The sequence below is a fragment of the Salvelinus sp. IW2-2015 genome, linkage group LG23 (genome assembly GCF_002910315.2).
Source record: "Salvelinus sp. IW2-2015 linkage group LG23, ASM291031v2, whole genome shotgun sequence".
Classification (NCBI taxonomy): domain Eukaryota; kingdom Metazoa; phylum Chordata; class Actinopteri; order Salmoniformes; family Salmonidae; genus Salvelinus; species Salvelinus sp. IW2-2015.
The window spans coordinates 25425647-25448025 of NC_036863.1; the positions used below are offsets into that span (position 1 = coordinate 25425647).

Genomic DNA, 22379 nt, shown 5'->3' on the forward strand with positions numbered 1-22379 from the left:
AGCTGCCTCCGTGCCTGCCAGGCTTCGCCACGTGTCAGACACATCCTAATAAAACTGTCTAACTGTTTTGTGGGCACCAGCTCTGCACTCGCTGCGTCGTGTCTGACTGCTTGGTATTCATGGGGGCATGGCACTCACTCCTTTAGCTGTTGCTGGGGGCTCTGTGGCACAGACACAGACTGATTAGTTGGCATCAGCACTGTTCACTATGAACACCAAACAGGGAGTAGATAGGGAAAAAACATAATTAGTGAGTGTGTGTGTGTGTGTGTGAGAGAGAGAGCGAGAGAGAGAGAGAAAAGAGAGAGAGAGCGGGCATAGAGAGAAAATCAATTGTTTTGAAACTGCATTTCTAATGTGGGTAATTTAGCAGAAATGTGTTTTTTATTAAAGCAAGCTGCATCGGGAAAAGCAGAAAGTTTAAAAAAAATAGGTCAGCTGTGAGGGTGAATGAATTTACACCTCTTTAACAGTGAGATCAGTGTTAAGGACAGGGGGAATTTGTATGAGTTTGTAATTGGATTGTCTTGGTCAAAAGTTATTTGATTTTGTATAGCGACATATAAGGTGTTTTCATTTGACATCCTATCTGAAATCTTCTCCATCTCCCTGAATTAAGATGAATTCCTGAGGGCCTTTCCTTTATTTCAAGGAAGTCGATAATTTGACATGGAATAAGGTTTTTAAAAAGCCTTTACACATGTATGAAACATGACTGAAATAAGTGAGGGCTAGAAATTCATCAACTATGCAATGCAAAATACTTAATTTATTTTATTTTTATTATAATATATAGGTAAACTGCTTGAACATCACCTAGTTTCCATAATAATCTTGTAGATCTTTATATATAATGTTGGTAAATAAATAAAACCAATTTAGAAAACAATATGGTAAACTGTTTACATGGATAAACAATGTTATGTGCTGAACAAAAGTGTATTATAATTCCATATAGTGTATAATTTATAGTGCAAACACAGTAATTCATAAAAACGGTTTATTTAAAAAAAAACGCTTTGTCTCATACAGTTAACATTGATGAAAGCAAATGTTTCCAATTGGAGAGTAATTGAAGAGTATTGTTATTCCTAAGTTCAGGTTTGCTGGGTTGTGGTTCTTAACATGTAATTGAGTCTTCAGGGGAACTTATTTCTATCAATTTAGTTTCACATCATAAAGCAGTTACAGGGAGGGTCAAATTAAAGCATGCTTTCAGATGACTTTATACATCATTGAAAGATGAACTTGAAGAAATATCTGTCTGCTATATTGTCAGGTCCATAATTATTGGCACAATTGATAAAGATGATAAAAAAAGACTGTTGGAAATAAATAATACAAATACTGAGCTATAATGCATGCAAATAAAGTGAAATTATATAATTTTTATACTAATACAACAAATAATCAAATACATCTCAAAAACAATTCAAAAAATTATATGAGTTTGGAGAACACATTAGGAGGGATCTTAGATCATCATCTTTCCAGATCCTTGATATCCTTCATGCGCTTATGGACTGCCCTCTTCATGTCACACCACAGGTTTTCAATGGGGTTCAAGTCCAGAGACTGAGATGGCCATTGCAAAATTTGGATTTTGTGGTCAATTAACCATTTCTTTGTGGATTTTGATGTGTGCTTGGGGTTTTTGTCTTGCTGGAATATCTGTCGGCGGTAAACCAGGTTTTTGGCTAAAATGTCCTGGTATTTGGTAAAGTTCATGATGCCATTGACCTTAACAAGGGCCAACAGGACCAGTGGAAGCAAAATAGCCCCATAACAAAGATGCACCACCATATTTTACTGTAGGTATGAGGTACTTTTCTGCATATGCTTCCGATTTTCGACACCAAACCCACCACTGGTGTGCGTGGCCAAGGGTTCTATTTTGATGTCATCTGACATGGCCAAGATCTTTGGCATCGAAAAAGAAAGCATATGCAGAAAAGTTCTTCATACACCTACGGTCAAATATGGTGGTGGATCTTCGATGTTATAGGACTATTTTGCTTCCACTGGTCCTGGGATCCTTGTTAAGGTTAATGACACCATGAACTTTACAAAGTACCAAGACATTTATAGCCTAAATAAACTAGTAATTTCATAAATAAAAAATAAATGAAATAGCTCAGGTCTTGAAAATATGGGCAACCCTTTCCCCCTCCGTATCCACAATGTGCGTAAATGAGGCCCATACAGATGACTTGCCTGTCGGTTTTTCCTCCCTGTACTCTCTTTCATTCAGTTTCTTCTTCGCATCAGCAAAGAATGACTCTGTTTCAGAAACTCACTTTATACAGACTAGGGGCTATGACTCTTTCCCGCTGCAGCGTCCTCCTCTCCCGTAACAAGTAGCCTATTTTACTCTGCATCATTTGCAGTGACTAGTTTTCATAAAGCGAATACCATTATGCAGTTTTGTCACAAAATTATATATTATTTTGACACATTAGGTTTGATGAAAGGGGAGCCCCTGACAATCATTTAAGATAATAAAATATAGGCTACATTACAGTAGACAAATAGAAAACAAAGAAAAAAATCTTTCTTCAATATAATAATTCAGAAGGTTAAACTCATAAAACTGTGGACAACATGGCTTTATTTTGTAGTCTTACTGTAGGCACGCCAGGCTGGAGTAGATGTGCTCAAAGATGCCCTCTGATGGTTCGCACAAGCATTAATGGCAGCAGTGGCTGACAGCAAAATACTATGACGTCACGCACTGTAACGTGCAGTACCGTACCGTGGCATACCGCAGTGTATCGCGATATGACGCAACTACTAAGTGAGGACCCACTGTAAGGGCGATCATACATTGTACACATAGGGATGTGAGCGAGTGCTAAATCGTTAGTAAAGCTCATCAAGAAAGAAACCTACGTTTTCATTTCACTACCAACAATGCTCTCTTTCGGTCCCCCTTCCTCATCCCACTTTTCTCTCTCTGTCTTCCACTTCCTCCCTTTCCCCATACATCCTGATGTGTGTAACATTGATGTCAGCAGCTGTTCCATCCCGACTCCACCCTTGGCAGGCACATTGGGTTGCTACTGTAGTCGTTCGTGCCCTCCGCCAGCGTCCCAAGAGCCTAACCCGTGATTTTTCATGAAGAGAGCTCACAAGTTAGGGTCTCAGGGAGCAGGAGAAGTACAACAGGGTCCTGGCACTGAGGAGCCGCACACGGTCAGTCAGTCGGACAGGGGTGTGAGCAGCATGGCACCCTTCTCTCACTACCACCACCCCTTGGTGCCTCCCTCCTGCCCCAAAACCACCTCCACGTGTCTGTCTGGCCAGTGTCCTGTCCGTTCTGACCGCTTGGGTAATGTGCCAAAAGGCTTCGTCAAACAACAGTCGCCTGCTGTGGAAGAAAAAAATCCCTATTTATCCCCTCCTTCACTGCAGATAACTTATTCCTTCATTTCAGAGAGCTCAAGTAAAAGATAAGCTGAATGGTCCGCACACAAAGAAAGGCATAGACAGACGTATCAGAACACACAAACGCCACAAACACAATAAACTGTAACACCACAGCAACAAGATAATAATAGCAGAGACAAAGATGAAGAAGGAGATATGAGAGAGGTCAAAGAGAGGAAAAGAGAGGAATAAGGTTCGCTAGAGACGATCAGAGTTACATTTTCCACGTCGCAGGGCAGAGCCAGCCTCAGACAGGCGAGCCAGCACTCTGCGCTAACTAGCCTTTGTGCTAGCAGAGGAAAGCCCCCCAGCCAGGCAGACAGTCTTGCCTCTTTGTCCTCTGAGCGTTGACATGCACGCGGATCATCAGTCTACATCTCCCTCTCCCCCTTGGGATGAATGGCCCCAGTGCTGACCACTGCACCGGACCCTCCAACCCGTCGCCTGCACTGACCACTGCTGATCACCACAGCCACCGCCAGGGAGGAGAGCTGACCACCTGACGGCCCCAGTCTGAGGGCTTCCATTACGGGGGTGACCGGAGACTCTAACCCCCCCCTCCACGGATAGCCTCAGTCATAAATGAAATAATAAGAAAATGTATCATTACGTGACGCCGCCCCACTCTCTTGGCTGACCAGCTTTTGCGGAAGTGGCAGGTAAAAAGCGATACTAACCAGAGTAAGATAATAACAAAAGAAACACAGAGCAGAGCATCTTCCAGAACTCGTGCTCCCCCACTCCACGCCTCTAACTGCACCCCCCTCCCCCCTTCACACACACTGCTGTCTCTACTGCTAACAGTCTCCCCCTGCTTACACCCAATCCCCCTCGCCCCACTGCCATGGTGGCGAGCTCTGCACGGTACAGAAATAAGTTGTCACCGCCACAGTGCCAAGCGAGAGAAGCCACATTCAGTCATCTCAGTCCTCTCATCACAGACAGAGTTCAGACACACACAGAGTACAGTCACAGGCTGTGGTAACCAGACACACAATCATCATTGTCATGAAAGAAAGCAAACTGCCCTGTCATGAATCTTAACAACGCACCACATTGCAACCAAATGTCATTTGTACACTATAGCCCCATAACTCCTCCCACTAATAATTAGATCGATAGATGCCTCACTCAGGGGAACACAGAGTAAAGCGGAAGCTTCCGGAAACGCAAGTGCTGTCTTTGTTGCTGCACGCCTCGCACAATCCTCCGTCTCTGTGCCGACTATGCCTTTGTCATCCATCTTTGAGTGGAGGATGAGGAAGAAAAGGATAAAAAAAGAGCAGGCATAAAGAAAGCAAAGGAAAGGCAGAAAGGGAGATGCTGAGACCACGGTGGCTGAGCCAGACGCAGGTCAGTGAGGTGGGACGCCTCTCCACCCCCTCCCCCTCCCTCACCGCTTGCATCATCAGCTCCATCTCATCACCCCCCACCTCCGCCTTAGGCTCCAGGATCTCAGCCGCATCGTGACACTGTCATCTATCCAGTTTTTTCCCCACGCAGGTCCAAGACTAACACCAAGGTGACAACAGGGCCATCGGGAGAAAACGGTGACGCCAAAACATTTTGTCTCCCAAAACACTGGCCAACTCCTATTCCCATCACCCCTCCTCTTCTCCCCATCCCCAGGTCTCTACCTGTCTGCTCATCTGGCTGTCTGTGACTCCTGTCTGTGGCTGCTCACTCGCCTAGAGTGTTGTACTACGCTACGGCAATGGGAGTCTGCAGCGACAGCCCTCCCTCTCTCTCACTCCCTCCATACAGCCTCTGCCGACGCACACGTTCCACCCATTCTGCTGATCAATTCCTTCTCTTTCCTAAGGAGCACAAACACACTGCAACCAGCCAGCCGCCTGGTGGGTTGGCCAAGGAGGAGGACGCCCTATAGTGGCTCATGCTGTTACACTAGAGACACTAACATACTGACACACAACTCAGAGTACATATCCAACACAGACATGTTGACACACAACACAGACACAACCACAGACACAGTCGTAGACAAAACATAAACAACAAGCAAACTGACACAAATAACATACCAGAGACAGACACTGTCACAGTCCCCCAACACACAAGATAGGCACAGAAAGACTGAGTGCAGACAGAATGACACAGACACCAAAACTGAACACAGACACAATCAAAAACACTGACACTTTCACAATATTGTGACCGAAGCATTGAAGCATGCACACAGACAGACGATGCAGTCCGACAGCACTGTAGTTCACCAGTCAGACCAGACAAAGAATAGCATAATAGCTTTATAAAAGTATTAAATAGATATACATGTATATAGATGCTAAATGACACAGAAATCACAGGGCAGGGCTGTTTGTGAGATTTTCTGCTTGGACAGGTTTCGGAGTGAAGTGGCTAAACCTAACCTGAAGTATTCTATCTAGTTTCTCTCTTTCTAGCAGCCCGTCTATCTATCCCCTTAAGATCCCCTTCACTGTCCTCCTCATCCCAAGGTAGAATAAATTCCACAGACCTTACTCATCTTACACATTTGATGATAAGATGATGAATGAAATTATCTTTATTTAAGTTGAGGTTATTTAAATAACAATTGTTTGAGGGGCTATTTTATGCACAGTCTGTCATCACTTGGTAAAATACAATGAACACTAAAGTGTTGATACGAGGCACAGCAAATGGAACTAAGTCATAAGACAGAGCAAAACAAAGAAAACAGACCATGGGTTCTTTTTTCTCTATCTGAGTGAGATCTGACCTTGACGGCGCGTCCTAATCTCAGAGCCCCTGACCTATCACCCTCAACACCCCAGATGGATTAGGGTCGCGACCCCGTGCGACAGAGAAGGGGGACTGCACATTTTATCATTGATTGATTATGTGCTAGCCTTTTTAGCCCTAAGCGAGATTCGGATCGGGGGCCTCCCCACCAAGCGGGCAAACATTTTTAGTGGCCTCCCTCTTGGAGAGAAAAATGAACATTTAAACGTTTTTTTTTCTGCAATTCTACACATTTTTCCATGGGGAAGAAAGAATATGTTGCAATTTTAAAACACATTTCATAAAATTCTACTTATTTTAGCATGGGGCAGAGATACATTTTAGCTGTTTRAAAGCAAATTTCCTGAAATTCTACTCATTTTGCCATGGGGTGGAGAGATTTTTTTTCTCCAGTTTTAAAGCTCCCTGCACCTTACAATTCTACACATTTTGCTATGACTTATGCCATGTTGATGATACCTGAGTGAGAGTGACTAACAAAATCAATGTGTGCCCCCTGGAGGTCAGGGCCCCTGGGCACGTGCCCTGTGTGCCTTGTCGGTATTTGGCCATGATGACTAGATAACTGGCTAAACTAACTTACCAATCTAAACATTGTTAGCTGACATGGCTAATTAAGTGACTGTCAGTGAGTGACATATAACAATATAAAAACTGCTGATGCACAACCAAATTTCGAACTTGCACTTTGTGTATTATACTATTATAACTCTCAACAGTAAGAGTTTCAAATTGTATTGATATATTGTTGTCGGCGACCGCTTATGTAACTTATGCCTGGAGCCCTGAATTCACACTGCGAAACCCCCAAGTCTCGGCTTTGCTGCAATGCAGAGATCCTTCAGAGAAATCACTCTGGCGCTCTACACACAGAAATGTATTATTACATTATCTTCCTCTTGAAATTTGAAGGAGTAGGCTATAAAGAGCAACAAACAGGTAGGCTGTAGTTTTATCTGAATTGGGTTGGGGGGAATGCGCAGCATGTGGTGTCAATTAGCCTAGCTAGCTATAGTCTGCTCGCTCCCATCTCTCTCGGCCCGTTCTGCAGCTGTAACAATAAAAGTGCCAGTCTGTACCTCGTGCAGCAGTGCTCAGGTTAAAAACGTAAGTAAAAAATAAATAAATACATTTATTTCTAATATCTGGATATCCGACCAAAATTCATGATACTATTCCGAATAGTAAAATAATTTCAAACCCCCATCCCTAGTTATTGTGTATGAGAGAGGGGAGGTGGGAGCGAGGGAGAGAGGAAAGGGAGAGGAGAGGAGGCGGCAGTCTGTACAACAGGACTGGTGATCAATCAGCTTCATTACAGCAGTGTCACTGCAATGTCTGGAGCTACCACCGCCCCGCCACGCACACGCACACGCACACACAATCTCTGAGCCACTCCCATCAGCGCAGAGCCACTCCCATCAGCGCAGAGCCACTCCCATCAGCGCAGAGCCACTCCCATCAGCGCAGAGCCACTCCCATCAGCGCAGAGCCACTCCCATCAGCGCAGAGCCACTCCCATCAGCGCAGAGCCACTCCCKRCKYACACATGCACAAGACTAGACGACACGCATTGACCCGCCTCTCCTCCCCCCACTTCTCCTCCTCTATACTCCTATCATCTCCATTTCTCTAGGCTAGACTGTGTAGCAAATCTTGGAAAACCATGGTTGGTCGTGGTATTCGTGGAAACAGAACATGTGTACAATGTCATAAACATTAATGACCCTTGTCTTCCAGTAAAAATCTAAAGGAAGAAGGAATGTAAGTATCAGGAAGGTAGAGTAAGTACATCTCCTCAAACCTCTATGATGCACTACTAACATAAAAGAGAACGCTGTCATAACAGAAGTATTATGATTTACACCCCAGAAATACTGTAGTCTCAAAGAACACAAAAAAACTAACAGGAAGGCAGTGCACACAATGACTTGAGAACCAATATAAACTATCAAAACGCTATTACACCACGTCAACCCATTTAACGATAAGCCTGAATTCAGATAACAGTGTCTTACAAAGCGGCAGGCGAGTATCAATCAGACAGGTATCCAAACAAAGGACGCCTAGCATACAGACAGACATACAGGCAGACAGACAGCACCATTAGTGGCGAGCAGGTAACTCAAATCAAATCAAATCAAATCAAATCAAATCAAATTTATTAGTCACATACACATGGTTAGCAGATGTTAATGCGAGTGTAGCGAAATGCTTGTGCTTCTAGTTCCGACAATGCAGTAATAACCAACAAGTAATCTAACCTAACAATTCCACAACTACTACCTTATACACACACACAAGTGTAAAGGATAAAGAATATGTACATAAAGATATATGAATGAGTGGTGGTACAGAACGGCATGGCAAATGCAGTAGATGGTATAGAGTACGGTATATACATATGAGATGAGTACTGTAGGGTATGTAAACATAAAGTGCATAGTTTAAAGTGGCTAGTGGTACATGTATTACATAAAGATGGCAAGATGCAGTAGATGATATAGAGTACAGTATATACATATGAATTGGTAATGTAGGGTATGTAAACATTATATTAAGTGGCATTGTTTAAAGTGGCTAGTGGTACATTTTTACATAATTTCCATCAATTCCCATTTTTAAAGTGGCTGGAGTTGAGTCAGTATGTTGGCAGCGGCCGCTAAATGTTAGTGTGGCTGTTTAACAGTCTGATGGCCTTGAGATAGAAGCTGTTTTTCAGTCTCTCGGTCCCTGCTTTGATGCACCTGTACTGACCTCGCCTTCTGGATGATAGCGGGGTGAACAGGCAGTGGCTTGGGTGGTTGTTGTCCTTGATGATCTTTATGGCCTTCCTGTGACATCGGGTGGTGTAGGTGTCCTGGAGGGCAGGTATTTGCCCCCGGTGATGCGTTCTGCAGACCTCACTACCCTCTGGAGAGCCTTACGGTTGTGGGCGGAGCAGTTGCCGTACCAGGCGGTGATACAGCCCGACAGGATGCTCTCGATTGTGCATCTGTAGAAGTTTGTGAGTGCTTTTGGTGACAAGCCGAATTTCTTCAGCCTCCTGAGGTTGAAGAGGCGCTGCTGTGCCTTCTTCACAACGCTGTCTGTGTGGGTGGACCAATTCAGTTTGTCCGTGATGTGTACACCGAGGAACTTAAAACTTTCCACCTTCTCCACTACTGACCCGTCGATGTGGATAGGGGGGTGCTCCCTCTGCTGTTTCCTGAAGTCCACAATCATCTCCTTTGTTTTGTTGACGTTGAGTGTGAGGTTATTTTCCTGACACCACACTCCGAGGGCCCTCACCTCCTCCCTGTAGGCCGTCTCGTCGTTGTTGGTAATCAAGCCTACCACTGTAGTGTCATCCGCAAACTTGATGATTGAGTTGGAGGCGTGCATGGCCACGCAGTCGTGGGTGAACAGGGAGTACAGGAGAGGGCTCAGAACGCACCCTTGTGGGGCCCCAGTGTTGAGGATCAGCGGGGTGGAGATGTTGTTACCTACCCTCACCACCTGGGGGCGGCCCGTCAGGAAGTCCAGACCCAGTGCACAGGGCGGGGTCGAGACCCAGGGTCTCGAGCTTGATGACGAGTTTGGAGGGTACTATGGTGTTAAATGCTGAGCTGTAATCGATGAACAGCATTCTCACATGGGTATTCCTCTTGTCCAGATGGGTTAGGGCAGTGTGCAGTGTGGTTGCGATTGCGTCGTCTGTGGACCTATTGGGTCGGTAAGCAAATTGGAGTGGGTCTAGGGTGTCCGGTAGGGTGGAGGTGATATGGTCCTTGACTGGGGGGACAGGGATGCGTGTGTGGGGGAAGGGGGGCCCAGCCAGCCAGCGGGACATTAATGACGATCATGTCTTGTCACACTAGCTGACGGACGGACGGGGGGATTGGTGGGGCCAGTCAGCGGACCCTGCCCTTGCCCTTCTCGATCAATACCATTGATCTATCCCAGGGGTCAAGGGGCAAGAGCATTTCGATGGGGGAGAGTGGCTGATGCAGCAGTAGACCGAGAGGAAAGGGGGGGGGGGGGCTGACTGACTCCAGACAGATCAATGGGACACCCGTCTGCCATGGATGTGTTATGATTATTCATTTGCCACTAAACTGATCACATTAAGGGGATATCTCGCCTTGGGGAAAAATACTAGCAGCATTGCAGAGACTTCACCAAATCACAAGCTGCTGCTGTATGAACTGGGGGATGTGTAGCTGGCTAGTAGCTGCCTGTCTGGCTAGTAACAACAGTGTCAGGCTACAATCCTTCATGTTTTTATTTTATCAAGGTCTCTAGTGTTTACTGAGGGCAGGACCAGCAGACAAATGACCTTGTTAAAAGGGCTCTCACTCAGGCAAAAGCATGAATCAACTGAATTTGCATGTACATGTATGTACACTGAACAAAAATATAAARMCAACATGTAAAGTGTTGGTCCCATGTTTCATGAGCTGAAATAAAAAATCCCAGAAATTGTCCACACCCACAAAAAGTTTATAGTGAGCATTTCTCCTTTGCCAAGATAATCCATCCACCTGAAATGTGTGGCATATCAAGAAACTGATTGAACAGCATGGTCTTACACAGGTGCACCCTGTGCWGGGGACAATAAACGGCCACTCTAAAATGTGCAGTTTTGTCAAACAACACAATGCCACAGATGTCTCAAGTTTTGAGGGAGTGTGCAATTGGCATGCTAACTGCAGCAATGTCCACAAGAGCTGTTGCCAGAGAATTGAATTTATCTACCATAAGCCGCCTCCAATGTTGTTTTAGAGAATTTGGCAGTACGTCCAACCGGCCTCACAGACACAGACCACGTGTATGGCATCGAGTGCCCCATGGTGGCGGTGGGGTTATGGTATGGGCAGGTATAAGCTACGGTCAATGAACACAATTGGATTTTATCGATGGCAATTTGAATTCACAGAGATACCATGACGAGATCCTGAGGCACATTGTCGTGCCATTCATCCGCACCATCACCTCATGTTTCAGCATGATAATGCACGACCCCATATTGCAAGGATCTGTACACAATTCATGGACGCTGAAAATGTCCCAGTTCTTCCTTGGCCTGCATACTCACCAGACATGTCACCCATTGAGCATGTTTGGGATGCTCTGGATCGACAGCGTGTTCCAGTTCCCGCCAATATTCAGCAACTTCGCACAACTATTGAAGAGGAGTGGGACAACATTCCACAGGCCACAATCAACAGCCTGATCAACTCTATGCGAAAGAGATGTGTCGCGCTGCATTAGACAAATGGTGGTCACACCAGATACTGACTGGTTTTCTGATCGACGTCCCTACTATTTTTAAGGTAGCTGTGACCAACAGATGCATATCTGTATTTCTAGTCATGTGAAATTCATAGATGAGGGCCTAATTAATTTATTTCAATTGAATGATTTCCAGTGGTGGAAAAAGTACCCAAGTGTCATACTTGAGTAAAAGTAAAGATACCTTAATAGAAAATGACTCACGTAAAAGTGAAAGTCACCCAGTAAAATACTACTTGAGTAAAAGTCTAAAAGTACGGGGCCTCCCGAGTGGCACAGCGGACTAAGGTACTGCATCACAGTGCTAGGGGAGGGTTTGAACAGCTGAGATGTCCTTGTCCCATCGCGCTCTAGCAACCTTGTGGCGGCTGGGCGCATGCACGCTGACTTCATCGCCAGCTGTACGGTGTTTCATGGCTCTCGACCTTTGCCTCTCCTGAATCCCTACGGGAGTTGCAGAGATGGGACAAGACTGTAGCTACCAATTGGGGAGAAAAATAGGTAAATATATGAATATATTATATATTTTTTAAGTATTTGGCTTTAAATATCCTTAAGTATCAAAAGTAAATGTAATTGCTAAAATTTACTTAAGCATCAATAGTAAAAGTATAAATAATTTCAAATTCCTTACATTAAGCAAACCAGACGGCACCATTTTCTAGTTTTTTTTAATGTACTGATAGTCGGGGGCACACTGCAACACTCAGACATTTACCTTAAATGAAATTTTGAGCAAAAAGGCAAACTCAGCTGCATCATTCATTGAATCAGAGAGCTCATTCATCACAAAACCCACTGATTTTGCCAATTACTTTAATGATTTTTTCATTGGCAAGATTAGCAAATTTCGGCATGACATGCCAGCAGCAAACGCTGACACTACTCATCCAAGTATAACTGATCAAATTATGAAAGACAAGCATTGTAATTTTGAATTCCGTAAAGTGAGTGGTGAGTGTGTGGAAGAGGTGAAACAATTATTGGTGTCTATCAACAATGACAAGCCACCGGGGTCTGGCAACTTGGATGGAAAATTACTGAGGATAATAGCAGATGATATAGCCACTCCTATTTGCCACATCTTTAATTTAAGCCTATTAGAAAGTGTATGCCCCTCAGGCCTGGAGGAAAGCAAAATTAATTCCGCTACACAAGAACAGTAAAACCCCATTTACTGGCTCAAATAGCCGACCAATCAGACTTTTACCAAGCCTTAGCAAACTTTTGGTAAAAGTTGTGTTTGACCAGATACAATCCTATTTTACTGTAAACAAATTGACAGTCTTTCAGCACACTTATATGAAAGGACATTCAACAAGCACGGCACTGACACAAATGACTGATGATTGGCTGAGAGAAATTCATGATAAAAGATTGTGGAAGCTGTTTCGTTAGACTTCAGTGCGGCTTTTGACATTATCGATCATAGTCTACTGATGGAAAAACGTATGTGTTACAGCTTTACACCCCCTACTATATTATGGATAAAGAGTTACCTGTCTAACATAACATAGAGGGTGTTCTTTAATGGAAGTCACTCCAACATAATCCAGGTAGAATCAGTAATTCCCCAGGGCAGCTGTCCAGGTCCCTTACTTTTTTCAATCTTTACTAATGACATGACACTGGCTTTGAGTAAAGCCAGCTTGTCTATGTATGCGGATGACTCAACACTACATACATCAGCCACTACAGCAAGTGAAATCACTGCAACACTTAACAAAAAGCTGCAGTTAGTTTCAAAATGGGTGGCAAGGAATAAATTAGTCCTAAATATTTCAAAAACTAAATTAGTTGTATTTGGGACAAATCCTTCACTAAACCCTAAACCTCAACTAAATTGTGTAATAAATAATGTGGAAATTAAGCAAGTTGATTTGACTAAACTGCTTGGAGTAACCCTGGATTGTAAACTGTCATGTTGATACAAAGGTAGTTGAGATGGGGAGAAGTCTGTCCATAATAAAGCGCTACTCTGCCTTTTTAACACTATCAACAAGGCATGTCCTACATTACCTAATTTTGTAGCACTTGGACAACTATTCAGTCGTGTGGTCAGGTGCCACCGATGGACCTCAGAAAATTACGATTGGCTCAAAACAGGGCAGCATGGCTGGCTCTTAAATGTACACGGAGAGCTAACATTAAAAATATGCATGTAAATCTCTCATGGCTCAAAGTGGAGGAGAGATTGACTTCATCACTACTTGTTTTTGTAAGAAGTGTTGACATGCTGAATGCACTGAGGTGTCTGTTTCAACTGGTGTAAAAAGTACCCCATTTTCATACAAAATAAAGATACCTTAATAGAAAATGACTCAAGTAAAAGTCATCCAGTAAAATACTTGAGTAAAAGTCAAAGTATTTGCTTTAAATATAATTAAGTATCAAAAGTAAATGTAATTGCTAAAATAMACTTAAGTGTCAAAAGTAAAAGTATAAATCGTTTCAAATTCCTTATATTAAGCATATTATTATTTATATATATAAAAAATGTACAGATAGCCAGGGGCACACTCCAACACTCAGATATAATTTACAAATGAAGCATGTGTTTAGTGAGTCCGTCAGATCAGAGGCAGTAGGGATGACCAGGGATGTTCTCTTGATAAGTGCGTGAATTAGACAATTTCCTGTCCTGCTAAGCATTCAAAATGTAACGAGTATTTTTGGGTGTCAGGGAAAATGTATGGAGTAAAAAGTACATTATTGTCTTTAGGAATGTAGTGAAGTAAAAGTTGTCAAAAATATAGTACAGATACCCCAAAAAACTACTTAAGTAGTATTTAAGTATTTTTACTTAAATACTTTACACCACTGTTTAAACTACTAGCACACAGCTCGGACACCCATGCATACCCCACAAGACAAGCCACCAAAGGTCTCTTCACAATCCCCAAGTCAAGAACAGACTATGGGAGGCGCAGTGTATTACATAGCGCCATGGCTACAGTACATGGAACTCTATTCCACATTAATCAGATTTTAAAACCAGATAAAAATACACCTTATGGAACAGCGYGGACTGTGAAGAGACACACACAGGCACAGACACACATACACATGATAAGACACACAGTCTACACACACCTACACATGGATTTTGTATTGTAGATATGTGATAGTAGAGTAGTGGCTTGTGGGAACACACTTATCGTGTTGTGAAAGGTGTTAGGGGGTTTGTCATGTCATATTTAAAATAGCATAATTGCTTTAATGTTGCTGGACCCCAGGGGCAGCAGCTAATAAGGATCCTTAATAAATACAAAGGAAGCATTTGTYTTTAGTGAGTCTGCCAGATCAGAGGCAGTAGGGATGACCAGGTATGTTCTCTTGATAAGTGCGTGAATTGGACCATTTTCCTGTCCTGCTAAGCATTCCAAAAGTAATGAGTACTTCTGGGTGTCAGGGAAAATGTATGGAGTAAAAAGTAAATTATTTTATTTAGGAACATAGTGAAGTAAAAGTACAAGTTGTCAAAAATATAAATAGTAAAGTACAGATACTCAAAAAACTACTTAAGTAGTACTTTAAAGTATTTTTACTTAAGTACAACTGCTGATTTCCTTATATGAACTGTAAACTCAGTAAAGTCTTTGAAATTGCTGCATACTGCGTTTATATTTGTATTCAGTATATGTGTATGGGGATTATGTCCAACAATAACTCACTGAAAATATTCTCAATATACTTATTACAAGAGGGTTTATTTTTTTATGCACACGTAGAGGCTAAAAAAACCCACTTCAAAATATGTTTCAAGTGGTCAACTATTCTACAACTATGACATCAAGAGGTCAACAATGCRTTTGCTAATGCAGCTGGTCCTGGAGAGATTGTGATATTCATCCATTTCCTTCCTGTGTACAGAATTTTTTTAAATGTAAAATTTTATGTAATGATAAATTGCATTTCATAATCAGACAATTACATGCCTAATCCCCCATATCATTTGGTTTGAAAACATTCCATTGTTACAATTTCACCTGGCATGACATTTATGTAAATAAATGCTGCCTAGCATGACCTGGAATGCAGGATATATCCTGAAGTAAAATTTCAGTAAAATCATTTAAATGACCTATTTTAGAGCTCTATGTCTGTGTGCTTTTCTGTTCAGCAGGCCTTGATTGGTTAGTGCAGTGAAAATAGAACCTCTCCTCCCCCACTGTCTCTCCTCCCCCACCGTCTCTCCTCCCCTCTCCTATATAATCCCATCATTTATTTGTCCAACCATCCCATAAATGGAAGCACAGCTGGAACCAATGACTCCTAGCCCTGCCTGGCCACTGGGCCAGTTGGAGCAGGGAGTGCTGAGGCAGCAGGTCCCCTTCGCCTCAGCCTCGCTTGCTAGCTACATCTGGATGACCATTCAGTTCAGAGGTGAGGAAAGATGGGGAAAATAGAGCTCTTAAAATAAACTCTGTGCTCCGGCACAACGCAGCTTGGCTCCTCTAGTCTGTTCAATAACTATATGGAGGCCTGAGAAGGAACAGGATGAACCCAACCAAGGCTATTTGCATACCTGACTGTAAATGGCAAAACATATATTTGTATAATACATACTAAAACATKATTTAATTTGTTTCTTAAAAACTCGAGAGTTGGATCACCAAAAAAGTGATCTAGAAATTTGCACTGGAATTAAGAGTATATATTTCATATTGGTTCTCCTCCAGAAATTCAGACATGGTTAATTGAATGTTCTTTACATCATTCAGAACCCTAACCAATATCCTTTCACTCAGTCTGACCCCAGAGCCCCAGAGGGCCAGACAGACTGAGTGACTGAGGTGTACCACTATAGTTGTTGTTTTGACAGAGCAGAGCAGTCACCACAGAGATCCCACCCCACGCCAGCAGGAAAGTCAGCTAAGAGGCACCATACAGATAAAATGCCATTCCTTCTGGGGTTTCCAGGGTTTTAGCAGGATCAGGCTAAACAACACACTGTCAACCTGTTGGCATTGTGAGCCATCTGAGGCTGGTTGTTGAGCCTACACGGAGATCAGAGGAGACTGGTGTGAAGAGTTATAGAAGGAAGGGCTCATTGGAATGGGTCGTATTAAATCAATGGAACGGAGTCAAATGTGGTTTCCAAACGTTTGATTCCGTTCCATTAATTCCATTTCAGCCATTACAATGAGTCTGTCTTCCTATAGGCCTCTCACGCTCTGCCATTGAACACCCATTAATAACACTCTGCGTTTGTTTGGCCCCTAATTAACAGCTGCTAAGTCCCTTTCACTGGGCTCCCCGTGTTGATAAGAGGCTCCACCAGCTGAGAGAGGCTGTGCTGTCTGAGGTACTGCTGCAAAGCTGTGGTGGTGGGTGGAGCAGGGTGCTCCTAGCAACTGGCAATGTCTGTCAAGCTATGTCCCTTATGGGTTTAGTAGTGTGTTTGAAAGGCTTTTGGTCTTTTCCAAGACATCTTGGTCAAAACATCTTTGTCTCGTTGTAGTGATATCAGGTATTGGAATATAGCCGTGAATAGCAACCCAAAGTATGAATAAAGCTGCCATTGCAGGTTTGAGAACTAAGGTTGAATTGGAGGGACAATCTGACGCCCATATCCACTCTAGACTGAAGAYACTGCTTTCCAACCACTGACAGTGTAAAGTGAAAGAGACAATAGTATCATAACAGTGGTGTATTTACTCAAGACCCTATATGAGAGGTTTACATTACAGTATCAGCCATCAACAAAGTCAGAAAAAAACTGACATGGTGCTCTGACGAAGAGAGGAATTACAGCAACACCCTCTTGCTTTCAGTATATTTCAAATTCAGTTTGAATTTGAAATAATCTGTAGATAGATAAAACTGATCCACATATGCATTTTGTTCTCCTTTGTGTTGATCCAACTCTTACAAGCTGTGCCCCACTGCCAGAGAGAGAGAGAGAGAGCCAGAGCCCCTGATTTTAGTAGACAAACCGACTGGGTCTGAGGTAAATAAAGACTTCAGCCCACGCTGGGCTGGAGCAGGTTTAAACCCCAGACCAGACCGCACATCACTACTGCACCCCGTCACATAAGTGCCCATAGATCATAACTAAGGCTTGGTGCATGGAAACATATAAACATAAACTGTTCCAATGCTGGACAGTTTTAACATTACAGCAGTCTATGTCTGCTGATTCAATTTGGGGAACAGCCTTGCTTCCAGCAGGTACAGTAGGTAGGTAGGTGAGACAATCAAGCCACTAAACCCCTTAAGGCACTAAACCTGGCTGAACCTTGGAACTATATTCCACAGCGCAAATAGATATATAGTAAAAGCTGAGGGTGATGTCTGATGTTTTCGGAAACAAAAGAATCAGCTTAACAAAGAATCTCAGATTTATTATGATTATTACATTTCATACTTGATGTTTACATCCAACCATCTGGGCATCATAAAATATGGCCGTGATTCAGTGCTCAACTCACAGGAGAATGGTTGTCAAGGCCCTTGCCTGCACTGGAGAGAGTGTTGCCTGGCCTGCACTGGAGAGAGTGTTGCCTGGCCTGCACTGGAGAGAGTGTTGCCTGGCCTGCACTGGAGAGAGTGTTGCCTGGCCTGCACTGGAGAGAGTGTTGCCTGGGCTGCACTGGAGAGAGTGTTGCCTGGGCTGCACTGGAGAGTGTTGCCTGGGCTGCACTGGAGAGTGTTGCCTGGCCTGCACTGGAGAAAGTGTTGCCTGGCCTGACTGGAGAAGTGTTGCCTGGCCTGCACTGGAGAGAGTGTTGCCTGGCCTGCACTGGAGAGAGTGTTGCCTGGCCTGCACTGGAGAGAGTGTTGCCTGGGTTGACCGATGGAGGCTACAAAAACACAGAAATGGCTCAGGGAGCAATGTGAAACCAGGGGAAACTGGTATTGTGTGAAATAAGTTCCACCACACAATTGTCTTGGTGAGAAAATTGAACTTCAGCAATAGCAGAATGGCTTGACAGAATTAGGCCATGAAAGACATATTGCAGATTCACTTGCTGTAAGATCCAGCACCTGCAGTAAATGGTGAATGGTTGTTCTAACAAAATAATAATTAAATTAGATCTATTCACGATAGCAAAACATATCATGGATTTTTTTTAAGTATAAAGAAATGTGCATTCACTGTATTCCTTCTGCAGATAAATCAGTTATACATMTAATATACTATATACTCATGGATAGTAAAAGAACAAGAGGAAAAGCCTTTGTTTGTGGTGTTCTTTTTTGTGGTTGGAGTTATACTATACAGTGGATGTCTAACATTACAGATCCCCTGTGTGATTGATGCAGTTTGGTCATTCCTCCATCCCTACCAGAGTGGATAACAACCATCTAAAAATACACCACTTTTCAACCTAACACTAATTGAAGGTTTTGTGCCTCTAAAGGCAGACTGACCATGGGCCTACTGGCAGGAAAGGTCCATTAGGAGCCTGTGTAGAGAAAGGAAAGGGTATAAGAGCAGGGACACACACATACACTATATATACAAAAGTATGTGGACACCACTTCCAATTAGTGGATTCGGCTATTTCAGCCACACCCGTTGCTGTGCATAAAATAGAGCACACAGCCATACAAACATTGGCAGTAGAATGGCCTTACTGAAGAGCTCAGTGACTTTCAACGTGGCACCGTCATAGGATGCCACCTTTCCAACAAGTCAGTTTGTTAAATTTCTGCCCTGCTAGAGCTGACCCGGTCAACTGTAAGTGCTGTTATTGTGAAGTGGAAACGTCTAGGAGCAACAACGGCTCAGTGGTAGGCCACACAAGCTCACAGAACGGGACTTTCGAGTGTTGTCCTCATCTGTCCTCGGTTGTAACACACACTACCGAGTTCCAAACTGCCTCTGGAAGCAACGTCAGCACAAGAACTGTTCGTCGGTAGCTTCATGAAATGGGTTTCCATGGTCAAGCATCCACACACAAGCCTAGGATCACCATGCGCAATGCCAAGCGTTGGCTGGAGTGGTGTAAAGCTCGCTGCCATTGGACTCTGGAGTAGTGTAAACGCGTTCTCTGGAGTGATGAATCATGCTCCTCATCTGTGAGTCAGTCCGAAAGAAGAATCTGGGTTTAGCGGATGCCAGAAGAAGACTACCTGCCCCAATGTATAGCGCTAACTGTAAAGTTTGGTGGAGGAGGAATAATTGTCTGGGGCTGTTTTTCATGATTAGGGCTAGGCCCCTTAGTTTCAGTGAAGGGAAATCTTAACGTTACAGCATACAATGGCATTCTAGACAATTTGCTGCTTCCAACTTTGTGGCAACAGTTAGGGGAAGGCCCTTTCCTGTTTCAGCATGACAATGCCCCAGTACACAAAGCAAGGTCAATACAGAAATGGCTTGTTGAGATTGGTGTGGAAGAACTTGACTGGCCTGCACAAAGCCCTGACCTTAACCCCATGGAACACCTTTGGGATGAATTTTAACGCTTTGGGATGAATTGGAATGCCAACTGCTTAATCGTCCAACATCAGTGCCCAACCTCACTAATGCTCTTGTGGCTAAATGGAAGCAAGTCCTCGCAGCCATGTTTCAACATCTAGTGGAAAGCCTTCCCAGACGAGTGAAGGCTGTTATAGCAGCAAAGGGGGGACCAACTCCATATTAATGCCCATGATTTTGGAAAGAGATGTTCGACGAGCAGGTGTCCACATACTTTTGGTCATGTAGTGTAGAATAGTCTACCGTTTGCCAGCCGAGAGTAATTAGCACCTCTGAACAGTGTCGGCAGTCAATCTTTTTTGTGTATACACAGCAAAGACCCTGTAGTCGTCAGCCACAAAGCCTGTTAAAATACTCCAAACCAGAAGGTGGCAGTAGTGTTGTTTGGCAATTACAAAATGTACCAAGGTACAACTATGGTACTTTCACTTATACCATGGTAGTTTGAATCATGGAAATGTACCATGGTTTTAGCTTTGAAGTATGATGGTACACCTAAATAATACCATGGTATTGCCTCAAATTATCATATGGTACCATCTCTATTAATTGTGCATTACCATTGTACAATGGCAGTACAATGCATTAAATAAATAAACCCCCCAAGGTCAAAAGAGGTTGGTTGGTATTATATTGATTAATTGACATACCAGTACAGGCAAGTTTCTGATACATTCAGAATCAACTTGAAGGCCAGCATCCCGGAGTCGCCTCTTCACTGTTGACGTTGAGACTGGTGTCTTGCGGGTACTATTTAATGTAGCTGCCAGTTGAGGACTTGTGAGGTGTCTGTTTCTCAAACTAGACACTAATGTACTTGTTCTCTTGCTCAGTTGTGCACCGGGGCCTCCCACTCCTCTTTCTATTCTGGTTTAGAGCCAGTTTGCTCTGTTCTGTGAAAGGAGTAGTACACAGCTTTGAACGAGATCTAAGGTTTCTTGGCAATTTCTCTCATGGAATAGCTCACATTTCTCAGAACAATAATAGACTGARGAGTTTCAGAATAAAGTGCTTTGTTTCTGGCCATTTTGAATCTGTAATCGAACCTACAAATGCTGATGCTCCAGATACTCAACTAGTCTAAAGAAGGCCAGTTTTATTGCTTCGTTAACCAGAACAACAGTTTTCTGCTGTGCTAACATAATTGCAAAAGGGTTTCTAATGATCAATTAGCCTTTTAAAATGCTAAACTTGGATTAGCTAACACAATGTGCCATTGGAACACAGGAGTGATGGTTGCTGATAATGGGCCTATGTAGATAATCCTTTTTTAWTTTTTTTATCTGCCGTTTCAAGCTACAATAGTAATTTATAACCTTAAAAAATGTCTACACTGTATTTCTGATCAATTTGATGTTATTTTAATGGACAAAAAAAACAAGGACATTTCTAAGTGACTCCAAACTTTTGAACGGTAGTGTATATGGTAGCCTAATCTTTGTCATGTTGTAATAATTTACAGTATTTATAGTCAATGGGTGTTGTGCCTGTTTCGGACCACAGAGGGAGCCGCTCGCTCTAGTGGTTTGCTTCACGCGCTCTCACTCTACAGTGGGTCTCGCGCTAGTCTGCCCAGTCAGTGTCAGTTGAATGAGAGAGCAGAAAACTGAAGAGAAAAGCACCAGATAAACAAAATATTTTAAACGTTATCATCAAGTTAAACTGAGTGTAATGATATAACTGTTGTTATATTTTTTTATGAGGTTTTCATAGTTTAATTTATAAAAGTCTGTTAGSATAGAAGCTAACGTTGGCTATAGTTAGCTCCAGTCAAGCTAGCCTGTTGTAGTCATAGCGACAGGATCAACAAACGTTCTTACAGAGTGTAAACAAATGCACACTTAAATTAAAATAGTGCACAGAGAAAAAAACATTGACGGTGAGATTTTGACATCATGGCCGTCAAAAATAGTTGGCTAATGTAAACCAAGCCAAGCTATGCTTTGAAAGACATGATGAGGGTCATKTTTTTGCTTGATGTCATGAGTGTACTCCAAGGAAAGCTAGAAGGTTGTACCGTTAACTCCCAGGGTGTCATTCTAAACCATACAACCTACTACCTCAACCCGGATGCACACATTTTCAGTAGGCCTTCTTCTTGTCTTGTCCGCTATTTGCAAGCCAAGAACACTCGAATCTTCTGATTTGTACTGTAGGTTGCTTCCATTACCATCAAAAGGTTGGAAAATGGTATCAAATCAAACAACACTGAAACATTTTGGTTCAGGCTTTGTTATAATAATCAGAATGTTCTATTCTGCCTCACAAACAATGTATTGGAGCTCCTAAACACCACAGGACAGGAAATATCTATTACTAGTCATTTTACAAATAAAGAGCATCAAAGTTGCCATTTAAAAAAAGATGTTGTTCACACCACAATGACAGAGACCCACAGAGAGGAGCTTGTGATGTCAGATTCGCCACAAGATCGGATCTACGGGTTTGTGCCAAGTGGTTAGTTGGAAAGTATCAAAATAAATATGTC

General features: G+C 43.0%; 1 long non-coding RNA gene across 1 annotated transcript in view; it reads right to left on the reverse strand.

Moving 5' to 3' along the window:
- LOC139022891 (uncharacterized) overlaps positions 1–22379 on the reverse strand; it is a 96494-nt gene that overhangs the window by 15151 nt on the left and 58964 nt on the right. The window lies entirely within an intron of this gene.